This window comes from Xenopus laevis, chromosome 9_10S (assembly GCF_017654675.1).
Source record: "Xenopus laevis strain J_2021 chromosome 9_10S, Xenopus_laevis_v10.1, whole genome shotgun sequence".
Taxonomy (NCBI): domain Eukaryota; kingdom Metazoa; phylum Chordata; class Amphibia; order Anura; family Pipidae; genus Xenopus; species Xenopus laevis.
This window is the reverse complement of record NC_054388.1, coordinates 81,448,159-81,456,832: the sequence shown is the minus strand read 5'-3', so window position 1 is coordinate 81,456,832 and position 8,674 is coordinate 81,448,159.

The following is an 8,674-nucleotide window of genomic DNA, read 5'->3' as shown; positions in this document are numbered from 1 at the left end:
GGTATAAAAATGGATGGCCCTGATGAGTCATTGGTAACAGCAGAAAGCCATATGACACATATCCAATTTTATACAGTACATGCCTTATTTAATTAATTCTTATTTATTTTTGGAGTCCATAAAGTAATAGTTTGAAGTTAATTAGTGGGATAGATAACTAAAAGGGGATGGGTACTTACTGAAAGAATCTCATTGGATTCTACTACATGTTGCATACAGATTATTCGTTTTTAATACATGTATCTTACATAAAGCCTCCACTTTGTAATGGCCGTGTAGCTTGAACAAATAGTCTAATAACAGCCTTCACAGATGTGGTGGGAGTTATTTCTAAGGGGAGGAAACAAAAACAAACAGTTGGTAGGGGAGACTGTTCTAAATAGGCTTAAAGGGAAACTGTACCCTGGAAAATTGTAGGTCTTTATAAAGATGACCTCTGATGAAATGGCTAATGTCTTAAGCCTCTCCCCCCCACCTGTAACGCACCCTTGTGTGTTTTGAATGTATGAATGTTCTGAAGCTTGATCAATTATTTTGTCCTGTGAGGGATCTAATAGGTACAATTATGCACACACACAAAAAAAACTTTCCCATTTAAACAAACAGGTTGTGATAAAACATATTTTTTTGACCAGTTAGTCATATTCAAGGTCAGAGGATCGAATTTGCAGAGAAGGGAAGTGAGATGTTTAATAGAAATAATTACTGATGATTTTGAACATACCTACTGTATTAAGCAGTTTAAGGCAAATATAATTACACTAGCTGTAACAGTGGGAATTTGCTTTGGGTTTTTCTGTCTGTGACATCATCCAGCCTAGTTACAGGCTGGAGAGCCATCCGATTGTCTGGCGCCCAGTGCATCCTTGGGAGAGAGAGAGTGCCTGACTTTGGAGCCAAACAGGGTTTCCCACAGAGCTTAGAAGGGGAATCCCTGCTGCAGCAGCTACCTAGAATTAGATCTTCGCAAATAAACATAGCAAGGGTTTGTCCCTGCTTGAACTTGGACCTGAGTGCCAGTGAAATTATTTGTACTTACGAAATTTGAACGTTTCCAAAGCCTTCTTCACTGGGCATTCACAAAGAGCCAGGGTGTGCAAGCTGGTACTATTATATCATTCCCCAGGGTGAGGACAGGTCTTGCTTGTGTACCTGCCACGTGGGAGCGGCTACTACTTTCAAAGGGAAAGGTACCTTGGGGAAGGTAGAGCTACCTGAGGTCATAAGAGCTCTTGGGGAAAGGACATTGAACTGACCGGAGTGATTTTGCATTTATCCACCCGGTGTGGGACTGTGGCATTGAGAAACTGTGCCAGGGGTTGATAGTCCACACAGGTTCCCCAGAATAAAAGCTATATTGTGTGATTTGCATTTACAGTTAACATAAAGTTTATATTTTTTTATTGCAAACTGTGTGTGTTTTATTTTTCCTAGTGGAAATCCCCTAAGGTGTGCTCCTCAGTGTTCCCTAGGTGGAGGCACTGCTCTGTAAATAACAGTTCCCAGTACTTTTTACACTCAAAAGGGACTCAGGGCCCTGGATTGCCATGAGTTAATTGCTATTTAAAGAGACAGTAACCAAATTAGGGTTATACTATTATTACAGATAACACGAGCAGCTGATTTTTTTGTTAAATGTTTTAGATTTTTACTACATTATTCTAATACTAATAGTGTGCTAGGAATCTATTCATCCACTCAGTTATCAGTATCTAGCTTTGCATGCCTGTAACCAACAGGGTTGGACACAGAAACAAAGAATTGCAAGTAACATACACTCTAGCGAAAATAAGCATGAAGTGGGTGATTTATTAATGCTCAAATTAAAATTTTTGCCTCAATTCGAATAATTTCTTTTTAAAACTCATGAATTTGAATTATGGTTTCCAAATCTCAAATGGTTGATATTTATTAAATGCATAAAAATGTAAAACCTGGGCATCTAAAAGCTTGCAAGTTCATGTAGAAGTCAATGGGAGGTGTCCTAGGCAAAAACAGTTCGCGTTTGAGAAATCTTTTTTAGAGAGCTTGTTGAAGCATTGAAAATGATGAGTGCAATATAAATTTGATGAAAACGCGTTTAAAGGTGTTGTTCACCTTCAAATTAACTTTTTGTATGATGTAGAGTGATATTCGGAGACAATTTGCAATTGTTTTTCATTTTTAATATTTGTGGGGTTTTTTATTCAGCAGCTCTTCAGTTTGAAATTTCAGCTTAATTTCAGTTTAAATTACCCTAGCAACCATGCACTGATTTGAATAGGAGCCTGGAATATGAATAGTAGAGGGCCTGAATAAAAAGATGGGTAGTAAAAAGTATCAATAACAATAAATGTGTTGCCATACAGAACATTTGTTTTTAGATGGGGTCAGCGACCCCCATTTGAAACCTAGAATGAGTCAGAAGAAAATGGCAAATAATTAAAAATCTATACAAGATACATAATGAAGAACAACTGAAAAGTTGCTTAGAATTGGCAGCTCTATACCATACTAACACATGCTAACTTCAAAGTGAACCACCCCTGTAAATGTTTAATTTGATTAATTAATAAAAGGGATATCAGTGTCATGAAAGGTGTGTGTATTGAATACAACCAACTAGTATTCTGCAGTATTTATTCATATGCCTATGATAAAACAGTCCAAGAACATAAGAACTGCAACATTTGTTGTTTATGTATCAATGATGAGTGAAACAAATTTGTTTTTAGCATAGAAGTAAATGAAATTTTGGACAGCATGTATCTTCATAGCAACTGCTCACTAACTTAAAACAGCAAAACTTGTAGTTATTTTTAGATGATGTTTGAGATTGAGAAACAATTGAATAAGTTGACACTATAAAATATAATAATATACACTATAAGACACAGTTTGTAATTTTTCACCAGTTTCTTAAGTAAAGGAGGAGCTTTGCATCTGAAAACCTGTTCATTCTGTATAATCACTACATGCTATATAATTATTGTACACTGCTCTTTGTTTAATTTATGAAAATAATGAAAAGCAAACACGGTGGAAAATAGAAAAGCACTACTCAGCTTCAAAATGATGACATTTTTCTCACTCAATAACTATAATTTAGCGAAGAATGATTAATTTCAGCATTGGGAATATAACAGTTTATTAAATGGCATGGGCAAATGAAAATGCATATTGCATGAGTACTTCAAAGCAGGAAATTAGAATCAGAAGCTTTTTAATGGTTTTTACAAGTCATGCTGAAATTCACTTTTTTAGCATGTGATTTGTAAAAATAAATATATATAATGATCATCATAACACTGTGACCATTGTTCAACAGTTTATGACATGAAGGTGGAGTTTATAAAAGGTAAAAGTCTGAGAGATAGAATTGACATCACTCAAGAATATAATTCATATTATTATGATCACACTACTAAACTGAAAACAATTAAAACATGTACCGCTGTCAAGTAAAAACGATGATCATCCTGAAAAGTTACTTCTTCTGCCTTTATTTGCGTTATAACTGCACTAAAATGTGTTTTCTTTTACTAGCTATATTATATACAGTATTATTGCGCATCTTTAAAATCATTCAGTTCAAAAGAAATGTGTAGTGCTAAGCAAACAGAAACAATAAAAGTATTTATTTACATTTGAAAAATACTAAATATAACTGCATTTTCTGTTACCTGCATGGCTACAAAAGCAACAGGCATATTCATTTTATAATTGATAATTTCATTTAAAATAGAAAATCCATCATGTATGTCAAGAATTCGTTTGTGATGTGTACATCCAGTGTCGGACTGGCCCACCGGGATACCAGGAAAACTCATGGTGGGCCCAGGTGTCAGTCGGCCCTTTTGCTTCTAAACATTTCACCTATTTCATTGGCATTCCCTATTTCATTATGAGAACAAAGAGGCTTAATAACTTTAAAGTTGTGTTTTAATTTTTTTCTCCATTAAATCACTGTTTTCGCGTAACTGCTACAGATTACCACCCCCCTACCATTTTTAGGTCATATGACAGTCCCCCATTGAATCCAGCAGCCCTCCAGTGTTCGTTCAGGTAACTGTTACAAACACTTGTACAATTACACACACTTTTTACATAAATCGGCAGATTTATCAAGGGTCGAATTGAATTCGAGGGAATTTTCGAAGTAAAAAAATTCAAAATTCTAAGTAATTTTTTGGATACTTCGACCATCGAATAGGATACTACGACTTCGAATTTACTTCAACTTCAATTCGAAGTAAAAATCGTTCGAATATTCGACCATTCGATAATCTAAGTACTGTCTCTTTAAAAAAACTTCGACTTCAAAACTTTGCCAAATTAAACCTGCCGAAGTGCTATGTCAGCCTATAGGGACCTTCTACAACCATTTTCTTTAGACTTTAGTCTTTAGAGGTCGAAGGAAAATCCTTTGATCGCTAAAATCGTTCAAATCGTTCGACCGCAGGATTGCCAAATTTGTTGAAGAAACTTCGAATTCGATATTTGAATTCAAAGTTTTTTCATTCTAAAACCCTTGATAAATCTGCCCCCAAACAGTTAGTTACTTGTTTTTTGCTGGAACACTTTGTGCATGCAAATACATATACATATTTTGTTTACCATATGAAGGTGAAGTATGTATTTGCTCATGAGAGAGGTGAAACCACATCTAATACATTTTTCTATGTACCTCTGTATCTATACATCCAACATAGTTAGGGTAGTGAAAAAAAGCGGAGCTCACCCTGTAACAGTGTAGCAGATTCCTGCCGGCCGCAGCTCCCACGGTAACCCGGCAACTTCAAAACCGGAACTTGCATCAATCCTTGTAACCCGTAGTATAGAGCTGTCTGAATCATCCAACAGAGTCGCCAAATATTGCTTTGAAAAATGGCTTTATTCACGTACACAATATGTGACATCATAGGAAGTGGTCAAACTAACGTGTTTCGTGCCCTTTGTGTCGGCACTTCATCAGAGTCAAAGGTGAGACATGTGACATGCTATTGAAATAGGCTCTCTGATGCGTATTAAATCAAGAAAATATGTGCAAAGCTGCTTAAGTGTATTTTAGCATCAGAAGCCCCATTCAATATAAAAAATTGTGTTAAAATATAAATAAAATAAAATAAAAATGAACTGTGTCAATCGGTGTAAAATCATGTGAAGTGTGTATAGTGTCTACAATTATTTGTAGTATAAATATTAAATCTTAAATACATAAATTCAATTATTAAATCCTTTCAGTATACTTCTCTGATTATTTTGTGTTCAAATCAATTAGATCAAATAACAAATTAATTGATCAGATCCTATAAAAATTATGTTCTATAGAATGTATATTTATTTAAAGGCTACACATGAAAATATTAAAAGTAAACATTGCTACTGTTTACCTAGTCTTTTAACAATTCAGAATATTGATCTCCTATTGGTTATTTATGCAATGGTAGCTATATATACATTAATCTCTTCGATCGATCGTATCAAACACACTTAGGTAAATTAATTATTTATTTGACAATCTTGTGTCATATAATTCCTATCATATTTTATAGAGGGTAACTCACTATATATAAATCTAATAATTGATGTCTTATTTCTCAGCAGACTTTATCCTATAAATAAACTGTTAGCATCAAATATTCTTGTACATTAATTTACCTACTACATACATACTCTAGTATCTCTCTTGTTGTATCTCTTAATCTATATATGATTTAATATATGTCATACGCTTTTTTAATATCACTGGTTTCATACCCCCTCAGTATCAGTCTATCCCATAAATTCATGGCTCTTGATTGAAAAGCATCTCTAGAGGAACAGTTGCGACGTAGTCGCATGAACTGTTCAATGGGTATGCTCCGTAAGAGGGGCTCAGGATGGCTACTCTGTCTTAGTAAAAGTGAGTTCCTACTAATGGGTTTCCTATATATGTTCGTTTGTACTTTGTCACCATCAAGCTCAAATTGTATATCCAGGAAATCAATTGTCTGTCTATCACTCTTATATGTAAATTCAATGTGTCTGTCATTAGTGTTACACTGTTTCACATATACATCCAACTGTGACTTGGTACCCTCCCATACCAATATCAGATCATCAATGTAGCGATAATATCTCTTTACATTGATGAACTGCGGTACTTGGCGTATGTGGAACTTTTCTAGCCGGCCCATAAATAAATTAGCATATGAGGGAGCAAACCGTGCTCCCATTGCTGTCCCACACTTTTGTAGGTAGTACACCCCATTAAACATGAAATAATTATGATCTAGTAAGTATTTCACAGATTCTATAATAAATTGGTTTTGTTCCATCTGTGTGTCTAATTGAAGAGTACAGTTCTGTAACATCCATCGTCATCCATAAATATTTACGTCCCTACTTGATATCACTTACCTTATTTATGGCATCCCCTCTGTCTCTAAGGTATGAAGGTAACTGGATAACAATCAGCTGTATTAGTCTATCGACATACTCACTTAATCCTTCATTAAGGGAGCCTATGCCCGCTACAATGGGTCTGCCCTTGGGTTGTACAGGGTTTCTATTTGCTCATGAGAGATGTGAAACCACATCTAATACATTTTTCTATGTACCTCTACATCTATGTTAGTTGGAGAAGTGCTGCTTCTCCAACACCCCCATAGGTGGAAATATTCACAGAAGGTGGAAATACAGCTGCACCTAGTTCAGATGGGCCATATAAGATTCCACATGTCAAATCCTAGTCAAAGAGCAGAAATCAGAGTTAGATCAGATAAAAGGTCAGTGGAAACAGCATGGGCTTAGGTTCCACAAATCTAGGCCAACTGTCAGTACAGAAAAACACAATCCAAAGAGAGGGTTCAGTGTCAATCTAGGAGAAAAGATCACTTAGAAATGAGAAATAACCCTTGGTGTAAATCTACTGTGGTGTAAGTGCTGTGTAGGGATGGGCGAATTTGCGCCGTTTCGATTCGCCGAAAAATTCGCGAATTTCACGCGAAATTCGCGAAACGGCGAAAAATTCGCGAAACGGCGCCGGCGTCTCGTTTTTGACGCCGGCGCCCGTTTTTGACGCCGGCGCCAGTTTTTTCCGACGCCGGCGCCCGTTTTTGACGCCGGCGACTTTTTTCGAAAAAAAAATTTTTTTGACGCCGGCGAATTTCTACCGCGAATTTTCGCGGGCGTTTCGCGAATTTATTCGCTCGGCGCGAATCGCGCAAATTCGCCGCGAATTCACGCATGGCGAATAAATTCACCCATCACTAGTGCTGTGAATTAATAGATCTATGTAGCAGCATCAAGATGCGCGCATCCAAGGAATTCTACTGTTGGATGCCTAATCCTATTCCAAATGTGTCGTTTTCAAATGAGTGTGATGTTCTGGAGTCAACTTGCTGTGTAGGGGGTTTCACAACACATAAATGTAGGCAGTGTATTGTGTCCTCAGTAAAGTGTTGTATGTCCAAGGTACATATTAGGGTCTCTACATGCTATATAGGGGCATATTTACTAAAGTGAAAAATTTCAAATTTGATGCATATTTGCCATGCTATTGGCAAGTTACTAAAATCTAAGGACAATGTAAGTTTTGGGGTATTAACTTTGCATGTAAAGGTATATATATATATATATATATATATATATATATATATATATATATATATATATATATATATATATATATACAGTACCACTGCAACATTTCTTAAATATAACAACTTATCGATCAATACGTTTTTTTCACCAAATGTAATTTTGCCAGATCCAGGCTTGCAAACTACTATTATGAATATAGTACAGCCACTTTAGCATCTCATCACCAAAGTCATATCCTTCATGCTAATACCCCAATGAAAATCATAGCTTTATGGAATAAATTCAAAATACTATTTTCAGCTGTATGAGGAAAATGGTGTCATTATGCAAAGTATTTTCACCAGCAATGTTCTGACACATTACATTCACAATATTGCCGAAAAATATCCCTAATGGACTGATGTGAAATGTTTTGAGGCTAGATGAGGAGAAAATTTGCACTCTGTTAAATAATTTTTGTGATTTAGCAACTTAGCACCTATGTTAGGTAATCGGCCTCATTTGTTATTTGCTCGTGAGACATGAAGCTTTCCCAGTGTATTTCTATGCAAGTCTATTGGCTTGTGATACATTTCTATATTGTGAAAAATATTTATTTTTTTCTAGCTATTTCTCATATCTTTCCAGACATGGATTTACAAAAAAAAAAATAGATTAACCTGGAAAAGTAACATATTTTAGTTTTCCTAGAACTCAGAATAGGTCCAAAAACATTTTTGATGTTCAAAAATTATGTTCAAGCTTAAAAAAAAACATCCCATGACCATTATTTTTCCTACAAAGCACATCCGAGTGGAGCACAGAAACTGTGACAATTCAAGTGGAAGGCAGGTTGCAATGTGCAAAAATATGGTGGATTATATCAGTATTTTGTGATTTACTGTCTTCCTAGTTTTAAATTGCCCCCCATACCTCCCATATGTAATAACAAGCACAAAGTTTGCCCAGGAGCAAACTTTTTTTTATAAAAAAATTAAAAAAAAAACAATACAAAGTTTGATTTTAAATATCTGCCAATAAATGCTCCATGCTGATGGTTGATATAGGTGAAACTTTGCACCTTATATTAGATGACCCCTAAAGACGCTAAATAGAAAATAGACATGTA